Genomic DNA, 6,147 nt, shown 5'->3' on the forward strand with positions numbered 1-6,147 from the left:
TCTATTTGGAAGGGTTTATAACTTGGTTTAAGGTTATATCATCACCCTCTTGAAATTTTTAAACAAGTGGCCCCACATTTTCATTAGGACCTTGCAAATTGTAGAGACAGTCTTGCCTACAGCTATTGACCTGGGTACAGGAGATCTGAGCTGACATCAATACCCAGAGACCTTAAGTCATAAGCAGGGTAACCTGTTTATGTGGAAGCTCACACAATCAGGTAATAAATGGAATTCTGGTTCAAATCCAACTGAAAATGAAACCATTGTATAAGTGAGTCCAATGAATCAATGAATCTGGAGATTCATCCAGCGGTCACTTTTCCAGTCATCAAGTGATTGAAATTAATATACTTGACAGAATAATACCCACAGTGGGTATTTATCTTGTGGAGTCAGAACTATCAGAATGGGAAAGTTCAGGTGGAAACCTCTGAAACTGCCCTCTACTTCATTTGGCCACAGGAGTACATGAAAAGTAGTATCACATTCCAGGAAGGATAGTAATTAATAACCTCATTAAATAGCTTAAGGAATGGAACAGAAGTTGAAAAAATATCCTGATCACAAGTCTGATTTATCAACGTGGTCCCTGCAGAACTCAGATGGGATATGCAGACTTAGATTATTGAAAGCTCAATTAAGTAATAGCCCTGATTGCAATGCTATGCCAGAGGTGATATCTGTACTAAAATAGATTAACAACTTCTTAAGTATATGATACGCAGTTATTGATTTGGTAAATGCATTTTTCTCCATTCTGATTATAAAGGAAGATAATAGATAGGTCACATTTTCATGGGACATGCAAAAATATTCATTTGTAGTTTTGCCTCAGGGCTATGTTGACTCTGTTCTTTGTTGTATTATAGAATGAAGTTATCTGGGCTCCCTGATCAACCCACAGAAGATCACATGGGTGTTTTATATCAATAACATTGTGTAGATCAGACAGGACAAACAAGAGATGGCCTTGCTGGAAAACTTGATAAATTACATGTACTCCAGGGCACAGGGAGGAGCCCTAGATTCAGAATCCTGATACTTTCAGTGAAGTTTTAGGGATCTAGTGGTCAGGAGTTTGCCAAAATAAACCTTCCAAAAAGAAAGTGCTGCATCTTACATTCCCTGTCACAAAGAAGGAATCAAGGGAGTCTGATAGCTCTTTTTGGGTTTTGGAAAAAATATGTCCCATGTCTAGGAATAGTGATCTGGCCCATATATTGGATAACATGGAAAAGTTCAGGCATCTAATGGAAAAAATATGCAGTGTGGAAGTTATGGCAAGCCCCAGTGAGAGAATCACAATGTAAACCTTGATGTTCTAGATAAAATAATATATCTTTTGGTAAACTATTTAGTTGGTACCTAAGTAATTGCCATTTTGGACCATGAATTTTATATCATTATAACTAGACTCAAACAAATCTGTATTAATCAAAATAGGAACCATTGCCATCAACACATTTTTGCCAATGAGAAATAAGTCTGCTCACTCCTGTAGGGTAAAAATCTTTGCTTTGAGATTTGACAAACTCTTGGAAAGCATTTTCTGCCTCCTGCTGATTGTGGAAGTATTTTCCCTGCAAAAAGTTGTCGAGATGCTTGAAGAAGTGGTAGTCAGTTATGAGAGGTTGAGTGAGTATGTCAGATGAGGCAAAAGTTTGTAGCCCAATTCATTCTACTTTTGAAGTGTTGGTTGGGCAAAGTGCAGTCAGGGGTTGTTGTGGAGTGGTATTGAGCCATTTCTTGTGACCAATGCTGGCTTCAGGCCTTGCAGTTTTGGGTACATCTAATTGATTTGCTGAGCATACTTCTAAGATGTAATAGTTTTGCCAAGATTCAGAAAGCTGTAGTGGATCAGATGGGAAGCGGAGCACCAAATAGTGATCGTGACCTTTTTTTTTTTTTTTTTAATTGCAAGTTTGGCTTTGGGACGTGCTTTGGAGCTTCTTCTTAGTCCAGCTGCTAAACTGGTCATGACTGGTTGTTGTATAAAATCTACTTTTTCACTGTACGCATAATCCGATCAAGAAATGGTTCACTGTTACTGCATAGACTAAAAGAAGATGACACTTCAAAATGATGTATTTTTGGATTTTTGATCCGCTCATGAGGCACCCACTTAGTGAACTTTTTCACCTTTCCAATTTGCTTCAAATGCTGAACCATCATAAAATGGTCAATGTTGAGTTCTTCAGCAACTTCGCTTGTAGTTGTAAAAGGATCAGCTGTGATGATCCTGTCAATTGGTCATTGTCAACTTCTGATGGCAAGTCACTATGTTGCTCATCTTCAAGGTTCTCATCTCCTTTGCAAAACTTCTTGAATCAACACTGCACTATACTTTCATTAGCAGTTCCTGGGCCAAATGCATTGTTGATGCTGAGAGTTGTTTCTGCTGTTTTACAACCCATTTTGAACTTGAATAAAAAAAGACTTGAATATGCTTTTGTCTAACATCATCTCTATAGTCTAAAATAAATATAAAATTAATAGCAAGTAATAAGCTTAGAAAAAAAACATAAAGCTAGAAATGTACATTAAATGCATTAAAATGGTGCATAACATAACTACATTGATTTAAGAATGCATCCTAATATTGGATGGCAAAATTCAACATTGCAAAACCATAATTACTTTTGTACCAACCTAACAGCTCCTGATGGCATCACTGACTCGATGGACGTGAGTCTGAGTGAACTCCGGGAGATGGTGATGGACAGGGAGGCCTGGTGTGCTGCAGTTCATGGGGTTGCAAACAGTCAGACACGACTGAGTGACTGAACTGAACTGAACTGAACAGCTCCTGATGTGTTACCAGGTCTTGATGGTCACAGAGTACTTGACCATGGAGTACTAAATGGCCATGTAACTATAACTTCACATCAGCTGGATTGTTTCAATTCTTCTAAATCATTGAGTCAGCCCAGAATTGGTCAAGCAAAAGATGAAAATGGTATACCCAGATTGGGCCCGTGCATGACACACACCCTTGGTCAGCAGCATGAGCAGGTAACTCAGACACCCCTGTCAACTACAGTTGTTTTACCAGCTAACCTCCTTGACTTTGTACCAAAAACAAGCTGAAGGAGATGAAAGAGACTGTCAGTGCTTTCTAGCCACAGATGACAGAGTCCTGTAGCTGCACAAGTAGGACTTATTGTTACAACAAGATCGTGGGAATCTATGGAGCATCTCAGTAAGAGAGTGTTAGAAAGGACCTACTATAGAATTTGGGTTTATGTTACCCTGTTTGGGGGAGTGTTCAAAGGGTTGGGACTTTACTGTATACTTGAAGATATCAGGAAGTGATACGATTCTACGAATGGGCATCTTGATAAAGCTTATCTGTAAGACAAGATGAATGAAGTGAAGTTAAAGCTATACTTGGGCAAAGAAGCCACAATCAATCATTTCAGCTATGATAAGAGGTTGTGTGGTCATTTTTTATGGTTTGAACTATGTGTATCTTTTTTTTTACAGTGTTTATAAGTGATTACAGACTGGTCTTATTTTGTCTTGATCCATCACAGTCATGGGAAGCCCTTGTCCAATGTTGATGCTCTGCAAAACTATGTCAGTATTTAACAGGAGGATAGCAAGGCATAGATATGAGTTCCAGGCCAGCTTCTAGAAATACCAAGGTTTGGCTGGTGGTGCCCAACCAGTTCCTGTCAGGGGCTGCTTTCCTCTTCCATGATAAAATGTTATTTATGAGCTGGGTAAGTGAATGAGGGCCAAAAATGTACAAGTGGTAGCTTCCACCACATTTGAAATTGGATTTGAAGCCTTTAGAGAGGACAAAGCTTCCTTAAGGGTGGAGTTGTGACAGGTAAACCTGGTCATTTACTTTGTAAGGAAGGAGAAATGACTTGAAATAATGAAATAAATAGATGCAAAAAAATACCCAGGAAGTGAGCAATGGCCTGACTATCTGGTTAGAAGTCTGGAAAGAAAAGAGCAGGAAGACTGGAGAAAAGGAGGTCTAGAGCAAAGGCCTGGAGAGACAGAACTGGGCACAGAGTGTGAAGATTTTTGTATCACATGCTAGCTTCCATCGGAACTCAGGAAAGAAGAGCAAACAAGTAAATCAATAAAATTATGTAAATGTGACAAGTGCCATTAAAGAAGCCAGCGAAGAGACTGAATTATGAATAATGGGAGGGAGAGGGAGTAGTGGTGATATGGAGCTACTTTAGAGTAAAGGAATGGGAAAGGTCCCTCTGAAGAACTGGCATTTCAGCTGAGACCTGGACGACAAGGAGTGAATCAGTTGAAGTGGAGGAGAAGTGTGCCAGCTAGAATAGCATATGCAGGACTCTGAGGTGGGAAAGAGATTGGAATAAAGTGATCAAAAGAAGACATGCAACCAGACTAGGGTGAACAAGGGAGATGGCACAAGGGGAGAGTGAGATATTTAGCATCCAAATTATAGCAAGCCAGGAAAGGAGTTTGGGTCTTGTTCTAAGAAGTAATAAACAGTTCTGAAAGGTTTCACACAGAGTCGTGATGTGATCCAATTAATGATTTTTTTATTATTATTATTCTTTCCTGTCTGTGAAGAATGAACTGCAGGTGGGACAAGAGGGAGATGGGAAGATTAGTTAGGAAGGTACTGCAGTCATGTAAATTAATACCAATACGAATCAAGACAGGCTTTCATCAACCGTGTAAATGGGTTGCATGGTCTATCCTTGAGTGGGAAGTAGCTGTATAGGTGGATGACACCACCTTCCTCTTAGAACTGACAGTATAGTGTCTGACATTCTGACCAACTTTGGTTCCCAAAATATATGTGGTATGTTATTTTACAGTCCAGCAGAATCAGTACAGATTTAATGTTAAGAGCTTACCTGCTGTGCCATAGCCCCTCAAACATCACCCCCTGCCTATATCTTATCTTTTGAAAGCCAACTTCTATAGTCAATTGTAGATTAAATTTCCTCTACATGAGCTTTCACCCAAAGACCCATATTGAAATAAAGAAAACCAAACTCATGAAGAGAATTAACTTTCTGTGTGTACATATATCTCTAGACATAAAATTTTTTACAAGGGGCTGAATGCAGTAAAAAAGAAAGAAATAAGTTCCCACTTAGCTTTGTTGAGCCAGCAAGGTTGCCTGGAGTGCCAGCCATAAGACAACACTTTCGCAAAGAGCACAGAATCCCCAAGCCCATCTGCCAACCCTGAGTTTAGTCAACTTGATTGCTCTTCATAAAAGCTGTCAATGAGAAATAATAACATATCCACTTCATTGAAAACATAATCCAATTCTTCTTTACTCTCTGTTAATGGTGTCAACACATTGAATATTACTGTTTTCCAAGAGAAAAAAGGAGAAACATTCACTTTGATAAACTGGACTCAAAAATTTGTTCTATGCTACATGAAATTCACCTGTCACTTAAATACAGAAAGAATTTTAAAGAGAGTTTTAAGATAATTAAAATTTATGCTAAAATGATTTCTCATTTATGGTTTGTGAGCACTTTACATCAGAAATCTGCACTTAATGGTTATGAATTCAGAAAATAGAGAAATGCAATGGCACAATCAGTCTGGCAGTACCTCAACTAGATAGGAAGAAAAGGGCAAAGAAAAAGAATCATCATATGAACCTGCAGCATTTTTCCCCTGAATTCTAAGACTGAAGTTAGTTGTACCCACTCTTTAAATACATTCTTGATGTTCCAAATATTGGAGGAAAGACTACTGTATATTCCTTAGAGAGAGGAAGCTTGTGAAGTTTTAAAAATATACTCCTTTGATTTTAGTATTGAAGTGCTGTGAATGTGGGCTTCTTTCAAAAGATATTAAAATAATTATAATGCTGACAGAATAATCAGGACTTAGTGTTTGGGTAACCAATTATGACATTTCTGATTGGAACTCTAACTTCAAGTTAAAAGAAAAAAAGATACATACCTTCAAGGATGATTTATGTAAATAACTGATAGTGTATTTAAACCACATTCTGCCTTAAATTTGTTTGAAAATGAGGACAAAATGAACCAAGTCAAGCAAAATAAACATCCCAAGAGAGTAAAATATATAAAATCATTTTTACATAAAAAACCCTGCACTCTGAGATTTGAACCTGTCATGGTCTACACCTTGATCATTGCCTGTCAATTTGTACGT

The 6,147-nt window shown here is 38.1% G+C and overlaps 1 pseudogene; it reads right to left on the reverse strand.

The window, feature by feature from the left end:
• Positions 1-1,433: 1,433 nt before the first annotated feature.
• On the reverse strand, positions 1,434-4,868 carry LOC138984639 (histone-lysine N-methyltransferase SETMAR-like; annotated as a pseudogene).
• Between the last annotated feature and the right edge of the window lie 1,279 nt (positions 4,869-6,147).

Source organism: Bos mutus, chromosome 1, assembly GCF_027580195.1.
Source record: "Bos mutus isolate GX-2022 chromosome 1, NWIPB_WYAK_1.1, whole genome shotgun sequence".
NCBI lineage: Eukaryota > Metazoa > Chordata > Mammalia > Artiodactyla > Bovidae > Bos > Bos mutus.